The following is a 21,438-nucleotide window of genomic DNA, read 5'->3' as shown; positions in this document are numbered from 1 at the left end:
GAGTAAATGTTCTCAGTATTCAAACATCTATGCATACCAAATTTCATTGGCAATCGGTTGATCGTTTTAGGAATTGATGTGCTGCAGCGTCATCTAGCGGTGAGTTACCAAAAAATAAAATGATAGCAAAACTTCTGTATGACAACATTAATGGCGATCGGTAAAACAGTGTCTGAGTTTATCAATGTCATACATACCAGCATCCTATATTATAAATATAGATAGACATTCTATGATAATGTATTGGATAAGGCGTGGCCGGAGCATGGCAGTGCGCTCCCCTTTAAGGGGCCTGCTTCATCAGGGGTTTATCTGTGATAGTGAGGCGGGATGATAAGCGCGACGTTCGCTGATGCTCCTAGCTCGGTATAGCCTCTAAGCGCGAGGCTCTGAACTGGCGCGCAGTCTTCTCGTCGTCACAGGATAACTGATGAAATTTTAGTTGTGACCGTAACATTGTATGGCGGTGAAATGAAGATAAAGGTGTAATGCAAGTCCCTTAAGTGCTTTCAAGAATCTGTACCGTTTGTTCTACCCCTAAAAACATGCGTTTTAGCCATTTGAACTAATCTAAAAATACAGTTTAAAAATTTAATCCAAAATGAAAAGTACTTTTCGGCCCTCAGCGAATTTTTAAGTGCTTTTCGTAAACAGACCCTCTCGGATAATATGTTGAGTAGTTTCGCGTTGTTTTCCCTGAAGCTCTGCGCACCGTGTGTGTGCCCGGGCAGGCGCCTAGAGCAGAGGACAAGGGGAACGGTAGCGGCAGCGGGGACTTGCACGGGGCTCGCCACAGCCAGCAGCCTCCGAGGACTCTGCGGTCCGCCAGGGCACCCAGGAGTCGCACAAACAAGCCCGGGAGACCTCGGGGTGCGCCGTCTGGTGGCGCTCGCAGCCGAGAAGCGAAGCTATCTCGCGGGAGGACAAAGCTGTTTCGCATTGTAATGAGAGGACTTGGAGTTAGCATATGAATAAAATGGACAAAAGGCGCTCTCCCGGGCAAGAAGGCATGGGAGGGGGAGACTGTGTGAGAGAGAGAGAGTGAGGAGGGGTGGTTCTGGGGCGGAGTGACTGTTCCGTGTATCAGAACTAACTCTTTTCTTTACTCCTGTCGTAAAGGAGAGAAAGGCTTGGCAGTGGAGGAGCAGAAAGGAGGGTGAAGGCGGGGGCGGGCTGGATTATTGTTCTGAAATGTATAGCGCTTTGTGAGGCTTTCTATTCAGGCGAACTCGTCGAGCGGTGGACGGAGAGAGGGGCAGGGGAGAAGAGGGGGGAAAAGGCCCGGAAGGAGGGAGAGGGGTAGATGTGGAGGAGAGGGACAAAGTACCGCCAGTGACTGGCAGATCTGGCGGGAAGGACAATGCGCGGACGTTAACAAGGTTGGATGTATGGGGCCCAGGGGCCTGCTTGAGCCGGGCAGAGGGGTCGCTAGGTCGCGTGGCGGGTGTCACCTGCAGAGACCAGGGGGGGGGGGAGCGGAGGGGCCGGGATGTCACCTGCTGAGCTCGCACCGAGTCACCGCTGAAGCGGGGGAGAGTGGGGGCACTTGTCGCCATGGCGCCAAGCTCAAGGCCGGGGTGACGTCATAACTTAGAAACACACCGGACAGAAGTCTCTGCATTATTCCTGTTCTAAGTCATGTAGTACGACATTGAGCGTTTCTAAGTTACGTGTTTCTAAGTTGACAGTTATAAACTGTGATATTTCTAAATAACGATTTTCTTAGTTACAACAATTCTAAGTTATGTGGTTAGAGATTGCGTGTTTCTAAGTTATGAAGGTGATAGGTTGTGTTTTTTTTGTGTGTTTCTAATTTTCTAGTTTCTTATTTGTGTGATTCGGCGTTGTGTTTTTCTAATTTATTTTTTTGTAAGATACGACAGTTATAAGTAATGCGTTTGTGAGTTATTTCAGTTGTAAATTGTGTTTTCTAAGTACATAACGATATTTATAAGTTGTTCATTTCTATGTTGCGGAGTTTCTAAATTGTTTGTTTCTAAAATATTTGTGTCCCAGTTATTACTGTTCTAACCTATGAAAGTTCTGAGAAATTTAGCTTTTTTTTCTCTCGAGAATTCTAAGCTGTGACAGTTCTAAGTTGTGTGTGTATCTCCTCAGTAGTGGATTCAAGATTGACTTCTGGTGAGGGGGGGGGGGAAGGGGTGCTACTGAAACTAATATATTACCTGTTTATTTCTTCAGAAGTCGTATTTTCCAGTGTATATTGGGGCGTGCCCCCATTCCCCCCTCCTCTCGAGAGCCAGTTACGTCCACTGTTGTGAAGCCGGTGCTGCTCTGGAGGGAGGTTGACTTGGTAACTGGACTAGGGGCTCGAAGTCTCGTCGGGGGAGTTACGCACGAGGAGGAACGATGGGATTAGAACGCAACGTCGGGGGGGGGGGGGGGGGGTGAAGAAGAGGTAACCCACCCGGATAACTGCAACGTCCGCCACGTTTTTCCATCCGCGACGAAGTTTCCAGTTCTGGCCCAGCCGAGAATCGAGCCCGGTTCACCGTACATGGAGGTGAGTGACTTCGCCGCCGCTTTGGATACTACGGACGCGGTGAATGTGAGATTACCATATGTAGAGTAATGATGGATATGTATCTTTCACTAGATAATTAATTCACTGATTGTGAGGTTTGTCTAATATTTAAGAAGGGGTTTCTTTCCTCCGGTATAATATATTGTGTGTTTTTTTAGTTATATTTCTTAAGGTGCGTTATGAAAAATGGTGAGAGTGAATTTTTTACGATGCGCGCGTGCCATGCAACGAAATTTTCACACGATGAAGAAAAAAAACTATATACAAATAAAAGTTATATATGTGTTTTTAAATCTTATACTTCATTCATTAATATTGAATACTGGTCCATATAATTTAAAACATTTATATATTTAGTGATAGAAATTATGTTTATAAACATCTAAATTGTGTATTTTCACATGTATTTATACAAGTGACGTTATGTTACCGTATGTGTAATTTATTTGTATTATAATCGATTATATTATTTACTCAATAATTTTAAATAAACATTAATCATATTTATCGATTTCGTTACTAATTAATTTTTATCTCGATTATTATACTAAAATAATTATTTTATACACGTGTTTATTTTAGTATTGAATTCTTAGTTTTTAATAAAAAAAATAATTAGATTGATTTAATACTTTAACAACCATATTTATAATATCACTTCATTCCTTTTATTATTTTATTTCTATTAACTATTTTCATGCAGAATTAAAGTTAGCTTTTTACTACGCGACGTAAGTATAGCTTCTAACGCTAGAACATAAGACATGTAAACGCAACCAATTTTTTTATTTGAATCGATATTTTAAATATATACATATATAGATATAAATACATCGTGAAATCAATAAAATACTTAATCTAAAAAAAATAAAGGGCTTTTTAAAAATGTGGATGTAATTTGGTTATGGCGTATTTTGTTCAATTTTTTTTTAATTTTTATAATAGGCTACCTCTCGTAGTATAAAGAAACTTGGTACAAGCTTGCGTTTGTAAATATCAAATTTCCTAAAAATATGTTTTAATGTGTTTAGTGTTTTTAAAAAAATGTGTCTTTTTGAAAATTATGAAAAAAAAGAAATAAATAATTATAAAAAAACCTTATAATATATTCTCCTGGTCGTGTCTCCAACAATGGCTTACAATTTGCCAATCAATGCTAATATTATAAATGCGAAAGTAACTCTGTCTGTCTGTCTGTCTGTCTGTATGTCTGTTTGTTTGTTTGTTACCTTTTCCCGGCTGAACGGCTGAACGGATCGTAATGAAATTTGGCAAGGAGATAGATTATATCCTGGGGATGGACATAGGCTATCTTTTTTCTAAAAAAAAAATCTTTAAACGGGTTAAAAAAATATATCTTAATTTTATGTAATGTGTGTCATAGATATACAAACTGTTAGTGTCATTCATCTATGCCTGCCGAGCAATAGCTTTCAAGCCATTACGTTACGTTTTTCTATTGTAAGGAACTAAGTAGAGAGTAAGAAAAAAATAAAGATCTTGACAGTTTGTAGTGTCGCCATATTTGTTTCAATTTTCAATACCGTTTTTGTAAATTACAATTTAATTTGCAGAAAAAAATAATGTTTCATAGACACATACATAGTGAGTGTGTGTCATTTCTCTATGTCCACGAGGTCTCGCCGCGTCAATTTTCTCCTTGGGGCGAACCCGTCCGCTTGATTAAATAAACAGCTTTTATCGTTGAATGATTTCATGATGTATTTCATGAAAATCTGCTCTCATAAAAAAGTTAGTTTTATAGACATTTAATAGGTCTCTCTCTCTCTCTCTCTCTCTCTCTCTCTCTCTCTCTGAAGATCAATCTATGAATCGTTACAAATTTATTTCCTTTATTTTTTTTATTTTGATTTGATACAATATGATTTCACTAAAAATCAATTTCTACCCCTTCCTATTTTCATTTCCACATTACGAAGTTTCACTTCTTCCGGGCAGAGGGACTCCAGGCAATATTTTTGCATGCAATTAAAGACTATTTTTTAATGATGCCAAAGAAGTATAACTTCTCATGCGCGTACCTAAGTACACGCACCCATTTTTTTTATTTAATTTCTTCTATATATATTTTTTCTCCCTACCTAGGGCACTCATAATTCTTTTAAATTTCACATGTATGTTTTCAATGTCATTTCAGTTGTACATTTTTTTTTGTCAAATTAGTCATTATTTATACTTCGTTTCATTTTGGAAACATACGTATTTTTAGGTATTATGACAAATAAAAAAAAATTAGTTACACTAACATTCTTAGGTTTTTATTGTGTGGATAGTTTCAATTTTCATATTATGCAGGTATATAAATTCTTAAAGTTATAAATTTCTTCGAAATTTATTTATAGGTTGGTAGGGCCTACTAATTTTTTCTATTTGTCAATATTGTTATTTTTTTTACAGTTCCTACTTATAACTTATTTGCAAGGAGATTGTTTTAGTCATAGAGGTAATATGGGTAGAGAGAGCGTGACGTCACAAATGCGTGTTCAACATGGTTGGCTCGAAAAACACGTGACTTAAGGACGATTGCTGTTGTTGACATATCGCATCGGGGCGAAAATACGTGTTATGTGCTAATTTTTGAAAATGGTTCTGTATTGCTGTGCGTTTGGATGCAAGTCAATACATCATAAAGGAAGCCAGCTAAGTTTTCACAAGTAAATATGCTTATTTACGTGAATATTAGCATTAAAAGTACTCTGGTGTTTGGTACTTGAGAGCTATAATTGGCTTTTTATCTCTCAGTTTTAATCTTTTTCAGTTTTCCGAAGGATGAAAACCGTAGAAGGTTGTGGGAAATCAAAGTAAGACGACAAGATTTCAAAGCAACTTCGGCGACAAAAATATGTTCCAAACATTTCGAAGAGGAGTGCTTCGATATAGTGAAGTTTGGTGGTACATGGCTAAAGAACACTGCTGTTCCCACAATTTTCGATTTCCCTCCGCATTTGCTTACCACTCTAAACCCGAGGAAACCAGTCAAACAGTTGTGTTGTAGAGGAATGTCACGACACTAATGGAAAGAGAAGTAAACAAGGTTATGTCCGAGATACGACAAAGGCGACATACTCGTCCGAAACGTATGTGTCAACAGAGGCAGAAGGTAAAGAAATACATCACTTAACAAAGTTATAATCATATTTCACCTAAATGTGCAACAAAGTATTGCATCCACTTGGTGTGTAATCATTTCGGCTAGTGATCTCCGGATAGTTAATTGAATGCATCATTGTTATACATTGATATAATATGCAACACAATGTTGTAACCTAGCTATTCTATTTTAGTAAGTTCTAGGCCTACACAAAGCAATATTTTTTTATATTTATTTTTATTAAATTCCTAAATAAATTTGGAGTACAAGTCTCATTGGATGTAAAATAAGTCAATTATAATAATAAAATGTTATATATATATATAACATCAAATAGGTAAGACAGATAAGTAAAAGATACAACATACAAAACAATATAAGAGTATACCTAAAGATGTAAAGGATAAATTAGTACAAATGTACATAAAAGAGTAATAATTATATAAATAAACAGACACGAACAGATCCTTTGAGAACTCCATGGTAAATGATCCGAGTATTAGAAGTTGAATTTGTTCATGTCATGTTATCTTTTGTAATTACACTTTGTATTCTAGAATTAAGGTAAGATTTAAGTAAATTTTTGAAATTATTTCTTATTCTATAGTATTCCAGTTTTTAAATAAGGATTTCATGATTTACACAATAAAGCCTTAGGTAGGTCATAAAAATTTTAATAACATCTTAATGATTATTTAGAGCTAAGATTTCCGTGGTTAGTTTAAATATTGCATTATCAGTAGATTTATTCTTTTCAAAGCCTAATTAAGACACAGTTAAAGTATTATAATGCATTATAGGTTTTAAAAGTCTGGTGGACTCAAGGAACAAATGTGTTACAATTTAAAAACAAAGAACATACATTTACAAGTTTTTGGAACATTAATTAAATTAACCTTAAAATAAAGATCATATTCCTTCTTAAGTAACTGTGTAACTACTTTGCAGATTTTTTCGATTAACAAGTTTTTTCCAGCCATGTTTGGTAAAGTATTTTCTCTCAAATTCCAATACATCCACCAAACCAACATTACTATAACTAGGTACCACAAATTAATTTAACTTACTGTTTTTGTTTAACTTTGTTATTGACATGTGACTCAAATTTCAGTTGGTGCTGATGTAGGATACCCACTACTACTACATCCTTGGTTTAAGTGAGCCTTGGAAGTTGCAGTTGTAAATTTCTGAGCGCATTTTAACTTTCATTATGACTTTACCCCTAGAGTAAATACTATACTATGCTTCAATTAGTATTACATCCACAATTGATACAGTGAAAATGTTTAACAAAACTGGTGCACTATTGATATTTTATTGATGACTTTCTTTATGAGTAGGCTTATGATAGTAGTGTTTTAATGCACACACGTTAGCCTATACTGATTTCATAGAGTGTGACTTGATATGTTTTGTAGAATTATGCATAAAAAAATTTCTATCTGTGGCACGCAATTGGGTTGTGGACTGCCTGGTTGCCATCCCCTCTTCTCCCACTCTATCCTCCTTCACAGTACATTATCCTTTATTATGTCCACTAATGGCGTTCTAAACTTGTGTGCTAAATTCATGATTATCATTATATAATAAATTCTATCTGTCCTTGCTACAATGAATGAAAATTAGTCAATTTAACCCCTGTAATGTTTTACTAGATGGTGTCAACTATCATATAAAAAAATTTAATTTATGTCACTTCTGTGTAGTGTCTGTTTTGTGTTATTTGATCGAGATGTGAGTTTTGTGTTCAAATTGTGTGTTGAATATTTTTTCATTAGTTGTGCTCTCAACAGGTGGCACCAGTTATGTTTCTCCAAGATACCATTACATTGGTGACTTTAATGAACAGGATATTCAGTCTCCGAGGAAGGCCAAGAAGTTTCTTGCTATTGTGAAAAATGGACTAAAGAACCACAGAAATAAGTGTAATGCACTGAGGATGAGAAAAAAAGACTTGTGAAGAAGTTTACAATTAAAACCACTAAGAAATTGCAATGCATTAAGCACTAGCCTTTACATTAATCAGTAAGTTCGGTCTAAAGTCATAATATAACTTTTGCATCACAGTAATGCAACAGTTACACAAAGCAATATTATTTTATTTATTTGTATTACTTTCCATAAATCTATTTGTAGTACAAGTCTCACTAGATGTAGAATAAATAAATTATAAAATTATGCACAATTCATACAAAACTAATTCACAGATTCACACACACAATACAAGGCATAAACAAAACGTACACGTGGAAATGGTGAACTGCGCTATCACATCTATTCAAGGGCGCCCATAGGATGAAAAGGAGGGGGGGGGGAGCAGACCTTCAAAAAGTGCCAAAAATTACTAAAATTTGCCAAAAATCTTCAAAAACACCTAAAAATTTTTCTTTTCCTGAAAGCTATGGTGAGGGGGGCATGGCCCTCCCCTGAACATGGGTATGGGCGCCCTTGTATTTATTACAGTGCATTTTAAAGGAGCAAAATTATTCAATAACCTACCGCAGAACATTAAGGAAATAAAAATTTTTCAACAATTTAAAAAAAAAGTTTTTAACTTGCTACTTCAAGAATGCTACTACTCCACAGCAGACTATCTAAATAGAACAACCTTAACTTCCACTTTATACCTACTTTATTTTTGATTATTTATAAATACAATTTCAATGTTTACGAGATACAGTACACTCCCGATTATCCGCGAAATTAAGTAGCAGGGCCACAGCGGAAAGTGAAAATCGCGGATAATCCGCAAAAGAGCCGAAAAAGGGAAACAAAAAAGGAAATATTAATTTCAACTTAATATATTAAAAATTAATTTACAGTAAAAGTTACAATTTACAGAAAAAATTATTAAATAATGCTAAAATTGTAGTATTTTACTGAATAATTAACATACAATAAATATCACTGATGTAAACATAAAAGTGCTCGGTACTTACTTCGTAACAAGGATACAGTACATACTGTACGTACTCAGACACTTCATTAGACAATAAAAAGCACAACTCTTGAAATTTACAACTTTTTGGAAAAAAATCAGTCAGTTGCTTTTGTATCTTGCTTTGGAAACATCTTTTCTTAATTCTTGATTGAATTTCCGCAACATAAGTTTTTCAGCCAACTGCGCATCGTCGTCTTGTTCCTCTAAATAGTGAAGCAGTCCGACAATGTGTTGCAAAGCCGCTTCGTGAGTCATCTGCGCCTTCGCACTGGGCACATCTGTTGCGTTTTACTGTATACTGCACACAATACACTCGTCAGTAGAGTTCAAATTTGCTCACTTGTAATAAAATACAGATTTACATATGTACTGTATTTGTTTCGTAGCATGCGCGGATAATAGGGAGTTTACTGTAATTCGTAATTCATATCTTGTACAATATTTGTCTCTACTGTATTACTACTTTAACTTTATGCATGTAGTTATGTTAAGATATGTTTTAATTGTATTGTAAAATATGTAATTGTAACTGTTCTACTACTGTTTAAATTGTAGGGCCTAACTGTATACAATTGTATTATTGTATCAAGCCTATACTTCTACTTGTATTAATGTTTCTGCAACCATTTTGTGTTAAACTTGTGTCAACTGTCAAATTTAAAATTTTATCTTTAGAAGCTGTATATGTACCTGTAACACCAGTTTGATTTTTTTTCCCCATGTCTGGATTTTTGGTATTTTTAACTTTTACTGTTTGTATGTTAAATTATATTTCTTGATGTGTCCTATACCATTTGTGCAAATGTCTGTATGTTCAGATGGACGAAAATAAATAAATTAACAATTATTTTTATATATACACACACACACAACACATCAGGTAAGACAGAGTTTCATTTGTATATGAAAAGTAGATTTTTAAGATCTTACTATAGGTATTCCACAAAGTCTTGATTTTATTTGAAGAGTTGTTAATGTTTTTACTTTTTCATTTTAATTTATATATTTAATTTTTTAAATTTTTACTATATTTTTTATAATAAATTTTATCTTCAAGGAGACCCGTATTTCTAGATTTTAGATATGTCTCTTTTAACTTGACAAGATTTAGCTATACCCTTTGTTAACCTTGGACAGTGATGTAACCGGGGGGGGGGGGGTGTTACGGAACCCCCCCCCCCCCTTTTTCCCTTCAGGGTTTTAAAACAATAAGAACCAGTGAAATCAAAATAAGAAAATTATAAGCAGTACACAAGGTTACACAGGGATTAATTTGAAAGTATTATTGTAATCCTCATAGTGGCCTACAACAATGCATCCCTCCCCCCTCTTCCCACACAAATCCAAAATATAAAATGTTTATCTGTCTTTTCTCTAGCAAAATCACTACTTTAATTTATGTGTGTAAGTAATGGACTTCTATAAGTGAATTGTTTCCTAAGGTGTTAGTGTGACAGAGTTTTATTTAACCCAATGAAAAATATGTAATCAAAACTTAACCTACCCACTCCCCTTTTCATGAAAAACTGGACCCCCCTCCCATTTCACAAAATGGGACACCCCCCCCCCCCCCTTCACAAAATCCTGGCTACGGCCCTGCCATGCATTTTGATATATAGATTTTTTGGGAGTACTACAGTATTTTATGGGGCAACAAGCATTGAAATGAAATAATAAAATCTTTTGAAAACTGTTATAAAGTTGTAAGAACCAGATTGAAACATTAAAGGCTCCCAAGATTTTGACTAAAGAAAATTATAGTAATTTAAGAGAGCTGTCATATATTTGTTTATATCTAACTTTTGTTATAGACTTATTTACATTACTTAAATTATAATTTATGCTCAAAACCTGTGGATCATGTTCAGACTGACCATTTAAAATAGCTCCTGTACTAAATGTATGATAATTTTTAGTTATTCTTAAATATATTACCAATAGCTGTTGCTGTTGAGAATGTTATTCTATTTGGAAAATTACCACATTGATCATACTGTACGTTACGAAAAGAAAATTTAGCAATTTTTTTTGTGAGTACTTTCCACCATATAATTCACATTAAATCACCTCACAAAATAAAATCAAAGTTAACTGAAAAAAAAAATATTACTTCTATTTGCCAGTAACCCTGCTAGGTGCTCCTTGCTATCCCTCACAGAGAGGTGGGTGACAGCACCTCTAACATTTTGATTAATTAAATTAAGAGTAACATTATTTAACTTATCTTAGGAACTATTTATTTTACTCATTATTTCAAAATTATAATAAAAAGTGGTTTCTATTTAAATTTTTTTTTGTAGAATCAAACCAGTTACTCACTAACCTATTTAAAAGTTATAATATTTTTTTGTATAGTATGTATTACAATTTAACAACAAAGAACACATGTACGTTTACAAGTTTTTTGGAACAATCATTAAATTATCATTAAAATAAAGAGGAACATCATCTTCCTTCTTAAGTAACTGTACATTGCTGAATTTTTCACTCAAGTCTTTTCCAGCCTTATTTAGAGAAAATCCATGTTTGGTAAAATATTTTCTCTGAATAGCACATCTAACACTCCCAAAGGTATAAATACTCTCATTTAATGATCAGCGAACGCCTACAGAATCGTTACGTTCATGCTTTTGTAATTACGAATCTGAAACAAACTTTGAATTCCCGCGCAAATTATCCTTAAGTCACGTGATAGGTGTTGACCACACAGTTATACATGTCATGGTATAGCCAACGCTCCCTCTACCTATTATACCTCTATGGTTTTAGTGTTTATAATTTATCTGCTGAGCGTCAAGAGTCTTAGGGCTACTGAGACCGAAGACCAGAAATATTTATCAATTATGTAATATATTGTTGAAAAATTTTAATTTTACTATTTCAGGTAGGTTGATTTTTTTATTAATTAGAATAGTTACGTGTAATTGCCATCTTCCTTTATTTCATATTAAACATTATGTTTGGTTGAGTGTGAGATAATTTTATTAATGTATGTTTTAATTTCACTTATTTATTATCCTACCTACTATTTATCTACCTACTATTTACTATCCTACCTACTTATATTAAATTTCAGGTGGATGTTAACATTGTCATTCCAGTTGAATAATTTTTTTTGACAAATTAGTTGTTATTTATACTTTTTGTTTAATTTTGGACTATGTTTTTTTTTTTACTTAATTTAAAGATTTGTGGTGTGTACAGGGAGTGATATCTCTATTAATTTCTATATTCCTTTGGATAAGCGGAATATGGCCACCACAGTTTTACATATAAACAAATCCTACAAATGTTTTAAACATTATGACAAATAAAAAATAGTTTCACAAACATCCTTAGTTTTTTTTGGTGTGTATAGTTTGAAGTTTAATATTATGTATGTACGTAAATTCTTAAACATAGAGTTATTTATTAATTTATTTAGAAAATTATTCGTAGGTAGGTAATAAGTTTTCCTTTATATCTCTTTCGAATTTGGAGTGTTTCCGAGCCATTCGGGGTCCTCAACATCACCCCCTATTCCCCCCCCCCCCCCCCCGGGTGGTTAAAGCCCCAAAATTTCGAAAGTTTAAATTTTTTAAAAATCTTTCTCTTTCGATTTTAAGCGTTTTCGAGCCATTCAGGGTCCTCGAACCCCCCGCTTACCTCTGGGAAAAAGCCCCAAAATTTCCATAAAAGTGAAAGCCACAAAATTTCGAAAAATTGGAGGAAATTGTATTAAAATTAAGTCATTACGAACTAAAGTGTCCGGGGCATGGTGGAACTTTTACCAAAAGTTGACTTCGCACCCAATTTTTCGGGAGGGGGGGGGGGAGTGCAAACCCCAAAATTACTAAAAATTTCAAAAATTTCTTAAATTTAAGTATACTTTTTTACTATTTGGAGTGTTTCCGAGCCATTCGGGGTCCTCAAACTACCCTCCCCCTACAAGGAGTCAAAGACCCAATAATAAAAAAATTTCCCAAACTTTCCAAAACCTATTCTCTTTCGGTTTGGAGTGTTTACGAGCCATTCGGGGTCTTCAACATCACCCCACCTTCCCCTTCTCAGGGGTCAAAGCCCCAAAATTTAGAAAATTTCAAAAATTATTCTCTTTCGATTTTTAGTGTTTCCCTGCCATTCAGAGTCCTCAAAATCACCCCTCCCCCTCTGGGGACAAAGCCCCAAAATCTCGAAAATTTCAGGAATTTCAAATATCATTTCTTTCAAGATGGAGTGTTCCGAACCATTCGAGGTCCTGAACCTCCACCTCCCTTTTCTCAAAAGTGAAAGCCATAAAATTTCGAAAAATTGGAGGAAATTGTATTAAAATTAAGTCATTACTAACTAAAGTGTCCGGGGGATGGTGGAACGTTTACCCAAAGACGTGTTCTCCAACAAATTTGTGGTAAGGGGATTGGGAGAATGTAAAACCCCAAAATTTCGAAAAGTTTCTTAAATTTAAGAATAATTTTTTACTATTTGGAGTGTTTCCGAGCCATTCGGGGTCCTCAAACTACCCTCCCCCCACAAGGAGTAAAAGACCCAATAATTAAAAAATTTACCAAAATCTCCAAAAACCTATTCTTTTTCGATTTGGAGTGTTTACAAGCCATTCGGGGTCCTCAACATTAACCCCCCCCCCCCCCTCAGGAGTCAAAACAACAAAATTTAAAAAATTTCAAATATCATTCTTTCGATTTTTATTGTTTCCCAGCCATTCAGGGTCCTCAAAATCACCCCTCCCCCTTTGGGGACAAAGCCCCAAAATTTCGAAAATTTCAGGAATTTCAAATATCATTTCTTTCGAAATGGAGTGTTCCAAACATTCGAGGTCCTGAACATCCACTTTCCGCAAAAGTGAAAGCCCCAAAATTTCGAAATATAAGAATATATATAATTGGATTTTGGTATGTATGACGTCGATAAACTCTTACACCGTTTGACCGATCGCCATGAAAGTTGGCACATCGAAGTGTTTTTATCATGAAGAAGGTTTTTATGCTATCCATTTTTTTTGTAACTCGCCGCTATATGGCGCTGTAGCGCATCAACTTCTAAACCTTTCAACCGATCGCCATGGGTAAACAGAAAATCATAGGTCACAGATACACAAACAGTAATTATGTGTCATTTCTTAATGTCCAACACACTGGACATATCGCTATCCATTTTGCTGTAACTCGCGCACAATATATCACCCGGTGTTCAGCCCGGGCAAAGCCGGGTACTGCAGCTAGTACAACTGTAAAATACGGCACACCTAGGCATTTTTTATTCAAATAGATACACTTTTTAATTTTATAATTATTAAATGTAGTATTTCGACGTAATAAATATGTTAATTTGCTAATTGCAAAATATTTTCTGAATTTTAAAACTGCAAAATTTAGTAAACAAACTGATGAAGTACTTCTCGGAAATACTTTTTTTTTTTTTTCGACACAGAAAACAGAAAAGCCACACTTGCGCAGTACAAACAAAAATCGATCGTTCGATGCATTTCGTGTTTTTTTTTTCCCCAGCGTTTCCTGTGAAAAAGAATCGCTTTTCAAATCATCTCGTGTAGTTGCAATTTTCGCACCATTCATCGGGCGAATTTTTTTTTTTTAGGAAAAAAAATTGCATTGTACGTATGCAAAACGTGCATCGGACGCTTGGAACTTGGTCACAGACGCAGGCGCGCGCTCAAAAATAAAAATAAATAAACGCGGTTCCCGAAACTTTGTTGCATGCATAATGCAAAATTTAAAAAAAAAGAAAAAACGCTGGTTAGTGCTTGTTTTTATTTCACGAGTGCCGGGACCTCGCGCGCGGGGGACTCTTTTGTGATGCGAATGCGACTTTTCCTCCCTCACCCCCTTCCCCCATTCACCGCCTACCCCTTCTTCAGCACACTTCTCCGCCCCTTCCATCGCGAGACTTCCCCTGTTAATGGGTTGGCTGGGGCCCGTCCACCAGTTATGGTCCGTGTTCTCCGGGCGCCGTCGGGTCTGCAGGGGGGTGGGGGGGAGGGGTTGAATAAGACATTAAAACAAATGTTATAAACAAATGCGGAAGGCCCTTTTCCCGCCCGTTTTTTCACCACCTCCCAGCATCGACGGAGAAGTGTCGTATCCGAGTCTCATCAGCGCCGAAAGCGCTCCTTCGCGACGTCTCGCTGGATGGTGGCGAGTCAGGAACTAAGATAAGTGCCATCGAAGACCTGTGCCTGAAGACCCCTGAAGAATCCCGAAGATCACCCCGAATACCCACGAAGATTCCCGAGCAAGCCTCCTCTTTATGTAACACGAAAATTGACCATACCTTTTTAAGCCTAAATCAAAATTTCAAGTCACGAGATTCAACAGAAGGCACAACTGAAAAATTTCAGCCAATGCATCAGCCTCGCCAGCTATCGTTATCAAATGTCTTAAGAAGCGTGGTCGAATGCACCGACATAGTTATGGCAGTGTCCTGCCTAGAACTGGGAATGTTATGAGGGCCGTAAAAATGTATTGGTGTGTGCAGTGTGTGCTGTTCTCATCTTTTAACACATATTGACACCAGTCAGTTTTATGAGATGTCGAAACTAATTGAGATCTGTAAATGTGAACGCAGGTAGTCATTGACCCGATAGTCTATTTTATCTAACGATCTGACAGTTTGAGTCAAAAACTGCAAAAAAAACGGCTGTTCTTGTGAAGCCTGACTAACATAAAGATCTGACCCAAAACTGAAATAGCATGCATGGCAGATGCAGATACATTGGCCTATTCTTTTCGATCTCCGTAGCCTACAGTATAACAGTCAATGATCGATCTTATGGTATTCACCAGGATAAATATTGTAGTGATGCCCAAATTTAGATTGTTTAATGTCGCACGATTTCGCAAAAAAATCGCCGAAGGCACATAGATGATTTCGATTTCAGTATGACCCGAAAAACTTGGTTCCAGACTCTTCGCTTGTAAATCATAAGTAATTTAGGCCTGTATGTTTCTTTGACATGAGGATGACGCCTTTTATAGATTCCGTGGACTCTGTGAATTGATAAAACCCACGGCGTGTCTGACTTTCGTTACAGTTTACAGGCGTAGGTAGATTTCTGAGTACCTATTTATTTTGGAAATATTTTGGAAACATCTATAAACTTCTGAAACATTTAAATAACTTAATGTAGATAAAATCTTAATGTTCTCCAGTATTACAAAATGATCAATTAAAAAACTTTTTATTTTTATTTTCCATGCAGTGAAAATATCATGGATGTTTTTAACTCAATGCAACCAGCATTGAATAGCTTTGAACGAATTTAATTTAATGCCAACTGAGGTAGTTATTCAATATTTTTTAAGCTTTAAACAATTTTTTTATCCTTGCAATAACAATTATTTATCCATGCACTAATAATGTGGTCGTATAAAATTGGCTTTGAAGTAAGGTTTAAATAATATTAAGATGTTTGAAAATTATTTCGTACGAGTTTGACACTAAGGAAGTTTCAAACCATGTTTTTATGGTACTAATTTTATATCAAAAATTGTTTCAGTCAAAGTTTTAAATAGAGTTTAGAATTTATATAATAAATTATAACGGATTTGATAGTCTTTTATTAAAAAAAGTAATATTTATTTCTTACTTTCAATCCTTGTTATTTCCACGCCTTGGAGAAATGGTTGGTTATATAAAAATTAATTTTAACAAAACTTTTAACAGTATTCAGAAAGTTAAACAAAAATAAGAATGAATTCGATGGTGTACATGGTAAGACAATTTTATTTATTTTTTATTCCAACCCTGGTTTCTTCAACACCTTGTTATAATGGTTTGTATTATGAAAAAATGTTTAGACAAACATTTTAGATAAAAATTACAAGATTTACAAAAATTTGAAAGGATTTGATGGTGTGATTAATAATGTAGTTATGAATTTATTTTTGTATTTGAGCCCCTCTTAATCCACATTTAGCAGCAATGGTTGGGTAAATCAAAAATTGTTTGAGAAAAAAGTTTTAGATAAAGATTAGGCCTACAATATTTACAGGCAATTTGAACAGATTCGATGGTGTGCCTACGAAGGGAGATATGCATATTTTGATCCTCCAACCCTTGTTTTTTCCACCCCTTGCAGTTATAGCTGTTCGTATCAAAAATTTGTTTAGGCACAAGTTTTTGGTAATACTCTTACTATTTATAACATATTAAAACGGATGTCATATTCGTCATATTATAGGAGTTATAGTGTTTTATCTGTTTAAAAAAAACATTCCCCATTTCTACCCCTTTGTTCGGATATTGCCCATAAATGAACTCGACCGGGATTTCCTATTTTGTGTATCAGTTTGGAAGTGATTTGCAAATAAATACGGCAGTTATCGTGTCTATAAAAATTTTATTTTTTAATATATATACTTTTGGGGTCTACATATAGACCATGAAACGAAAAAGCTGTATAAAAATTTGCCCGAAGTCGTACCACGGCAATGGCCACAAAAAAAAAAAGAAGTAAATGGACACATTGGTACGTACTTTATAGGTTATTATGGTTAGCTTCTTACAGATCAGATACAAGTGAGGTGATTATTGTCATGAGCATTGGACTCACGTTAATGGCAACGGCTTCTTTTTGGGATTTTGGGACCCCCATTAAGGGGCCCGCCTCGTCAGGAGTGTATGTGTGTTGGTGAGGCGGGATGATAAGCGCGACGCTCGCTGGTGCTTCTAGCGCGGTATCGCCTCTAAGCGCAAGGTTCTGAACTGGCGCGCAGTCTTCTCGTCGTCACAGGACAACTGTGAAATTTGAGCGGTGACAGTAAAATTATACGGCGGAGAACTGAAGATAAAGGTGTAATGCAAGTCCCTTAAGTACTTTGAAGAATCTGTACCGGTTGTTTAACGCCTTATAATTACTCTGAAAACATGCGTTTTAGTCATTTTAACTATTCTAAAAATACAGTTTAAAAATTTAATCCAAAATCAAAAGTACTTTTCGGCCCTCAGCGAACTCTTAAATGCTTTTTCGTAAGCAGACCCCCACTCGGATATCTTGAGTAGTTATCAAATCGCGTTGTTTTTTCCCGAAGCTCTGCGCACCGCGTGTGTGCCCGGGTAGGCGGGGCCCTCAAGACGGGGCCCCAGGCGCCCTCGTGGTAAACACGGACCTGGGTACACGTCTTGTAATAATTCTCCCCTCCTCCCCCCCCCCCCCCGGAATGCGGTTCTCCGCGGGCGGGACCGCACGTCCGGCCGAGCCTTCATGCCTTCCTTCATTTCAAAACGTAACATTTATTCCATGTCCTCTTCCCCCCTCGCCCACAAAACAACAATAGAATCTTCTTCCGCCAATCTTTTGTTACTTTCTCCGAACCATGACTTTTTTTTATATATATATATGTATAGACAGAGACGGAAGTTATTCAATGGAGAGTTTTTTTATTATTATTTTGGGTGATAAAAAAAGAGAGATAAATACGTAGAACGTCAAAGACTAGAAGAAGAAGAAGAAGAAGAGTGGGAGGGAAACTTTTGACACAGGGTCTGTCGTATTCTATGGAAGAATAGTTTTTCGGCGAAGAGTGCGAGGAGTTGGGAAGACGCGGGCGCGTGGCGGGAGAAAGGGGGAAGAAGAAACACAAAGGTCCTTCTCGGTGTTTCGTTTGAGTCCTGGCGAAGGAGAAGGGAAAGAAATAAAGTATGTTCGTTCGAATCATAAAGCTGGCGGAGGTGATGAGACTCTTACGATGCACTCAAAATACTTGGATGACCTAGGGGCGGTCACACTTCGAATTTGGCAAGGGAGTGGGGGAAGAATGACCAGAGAGTTTTGGGTGTTATAGAATACCTCTGAGTCAAATAAATACCAAAATCTGGAAAAAATAATAGACCCTTTAAAAGGTATTTTAGCTCATTTCTGACGTCTTGAAAAATCGTTATCAAAACTATGGAGTAGATTATTTTATTTATTATCTCTCCAGTGTATTTTTTTTTTTAGTTTTTAGTTTTTTTATGTTATTTGTTGAAGGCGGAAGGGGTGGGAATTGGGTGGAAGACCAACCTCATTGCCCTTCACAAAGGACTACCATTAAGATGACCGTTGCAGCCTAACTGATGGAAATGTGTGATTGAGGAGAGAAAACTTGTATCTTAGGGCGTGTTTACTCGTGACTCTTAAACTACTCCAGGTAAACATATTCAAATTTTGCGCGTGCGGTTACACACAGTCCGAACATGTTTCGTTCGAGGTCATTTCTCATTCAACCAAAAACAGGTTGGCAAAGTAGTTCAGAACTATATCTCTTCTACACAAGCCTCTGATTGACTGTTGAGTGTTGAGATTATAAAGAGTCCTTTGGGGGGAAAAAAAACGCAAGATGGAGAATGTTTCTGGCACAAGTTAGTGTAATATTTTACCGATTGCAACAAAAAAGATCATCAGGTAAATATTTTATTGTTTTGATATTGATGCTTACGGTAATTCTCTAACAGAGGTACTGTACGTCTGCTCAAATAAATAGGAACCTGAACAAATTCACTCAATCACAGTAAACAATCGGTTTTGGAGTCAAACACACTTCATATCAAATGCCGTGTAACCGTTCACTTTCACGTTTGTAAATAAGTTCACTTAAAAATTTTCACCTGAAGTAGTACGGCGTTCCGTGTAACCGCGCCCTTATTTTCCAAAGGAACCCAAAGACCATAAATGATGACCATGGACTAAATTCGGCTACTGTAAAGTGAACACTTTTTGAGCACTTGCATGTACCGCAAGTAGAACCTCTTGTAGATGCATTCAGAAACTTCGCAAAAAAATACCACCGTTGACTTGACATCCAAGATTGCAGCTAGCTCCTGATAACTCGGACACTAGTGGCGTAACCAATGAGGGAGATCCTTACCCCCCACCCAATAATTTTGGGTAATAGTACCATATTGCTTTGACAAGCGATGAGTGGCATGAATAAATATTTTGTTAATTTATATTCAAGTGTTTGAAAAATAACTTTCTTTGTGGAATACACATACATTTACACTTTACGAACAGTTATTTATTTTTAAACTTTGAGTGATGTCATATTTCATTCAAGTAGGCTATCTTGCCAAAATGACAGTTGGTAACAGAAACAAACAAAATAACGCTAAGCGTACAATAGCCATTCTTACCCTTCCCTCACCCCGTATTTTGGAACCGTTGTTCTTATTCCATGCTCACATTATTGAGTAATGTGATTTGTGTTTCACCAGTGAATTTAGATCTCCAGTACTCATAAGTTATCCTTCTAACATATTTTATTGAAGCTATCGAAGTTATGCCTCTTTATACGTGATATCGCGGGGTAACTGATGACGTTTATGTACTGTCTCATAATTTTTTTCTACTTTCGCTTACTTTCTAAACTCGTAATTCGCAACTCAAACTCTCAACGCATGTTTCGCAGCACGAGATTGTCAATGTTGCTAATCTGAAAACATTATAATATTTTCAAATGGATCATATTTATAAATGAAGATTCAGATACAAACGAGACCACTATGCTCGTTTGTGTTTTTCGTTTCGACTCTCCATATATACGAGGGCTTTTTTTTCAACCTCCGATGCGCTATTAAAAAAAAAGACAAATTTACTTAACATTATAATTTTACCACCAAAGGTTCAGCAGGGTCTTACTTATTTTTCTTCATGTTTGCCAAAGTGGTTGAGGCATTTGTCATATCGTGACACAAGCTTCTAGATGCCTTCTTCGAAGAAGTTAGTCGGCAGTGAGGAGAGATACAGGGCCAGCGCCTGGACTCCCTTTCCCTCACGACGCCGCTGTGAGGCGGGTGGACTAATCACGCGTCGTGCTGGCTCCCGCTTCAAGACATATCCCAAGATTTGCGTGTATAGTGGGGGCAGAATGCGCCGCACTGTTAGTCCACCCGCCTCAACAGCGGCGTCGCGAGGAAGAGGAAGATCCAGGCGCTGACCCTGTTATCTCTACATCAATCAGCAGCCGGTTTACCCATTCTAATTCATAGGAAGGATTACCGATGCCGTCGTTACCCAAATAAAACTTTTAACTTCAAGGCTGTATTCAGCGAGAAACTAGCCGTTAAAGTATATCCGAATTCTTTCGACGTTAACGAACCTGGTGCATCAAAAAATTAACACTTTGTTGGCAGCGAAAAGACCCCTCAAAGGCTAGTAGGTTACATGTAATAACTACGCATGGCTAGTTCTTTCACGATTTTTTCTTTCAAACTAATTTAAGTTAAGATAATTAGGCTGATAAAGGTCCAGGTTAAGAACGACTCTAAGCAAGTCTGAAGCGGAAGCCTTATGATGCGAGGTTTGAGGTATTTTTTTCTTGCTTCAGAATCTTCTTTCGATGTCGCATCCTAGCATCAGAACGACAAAATACCGAAACACCACTCCGGCGATGTCACATTTTTCCAGTCGCGGATTGACTATGATTAACGCATGGTCCGTCAAAAGTGTATTTTTCAAAGGGAAACCTCAAAAACAATGCCCATGTTTTACTGTTCGAAGCGTTCTACCTTGTTTTAACTGGAAGCACTGGGCAAGCACGTAAACATCCTTTCCACCTTCCTTCCTTCCTTCCTCCCATATAATGTTTCAAAAATTCTTTGTGTGACGCTGCTGAAGAAGAGAAAGGAATCCTTATTGATAATGCACCCAGGGCGATTATCGGGTGGTTTCGGGGGTTTTCTACCCCTCTCTCTCCCCCCTCCACTCCCCCGGTAGAGCGAGAACCGAATAAATCAGATGATAATGTGTTTGGACTGCAATGACAATGGGGGTGTATCGAATGTTGGTGTATTGTCCGTTGGCGGTTCTGAATAGCTGCCCCTCTCCACCCTCTCCTCCAGCCAACCACC

General features: G+C 36.6%; 2 long non-coding RNA genes across 2 annotated transcripts in view; both read left to right on the top strand.

Moving 5' to 3' along the window:
* Positions 1 to 21,438, top strand: part of LOC134534967 (uncharacterized) — a 963,569-nt gene that overhangs the window by 93,702 nt on the left and 848,429 nt on the right. The gene's annotated exons all lie outside the window — the stretch shown is intronic.
* Positions 5,016 to 9,558, top strand: LOC134534963 (uncharacterized). The gene is made up of 3 exons (XR_010075560.1): positions 5,016 to 5,220; positions 5,309 to 5,666; positions 7,451 to 9,558. It is a non-coding gene; the product is annotated as an uncharacterized LOC134534963 (long non-coding RNA).

The sequence above is a fragment of the Bacillus rossius genome, chromosome 8 (assembly GCF_032445375.1).
Source record: "Bacillus rossius redtenbacheri isolate Brsri chromosome 8, Brsri_v3, whole genome shotgun sequence".
Lineage (NCBI taxonomy): Eukaryota > Metazoa > Arthropoda > Insecta > Phasmatodea > Bacillidae > Bacillus > Bacillus rossius.
Note: the sequence above shows the minus strand (reverse complement) of the source record. Positions and strands in the feature narration are given on the sequence as shown.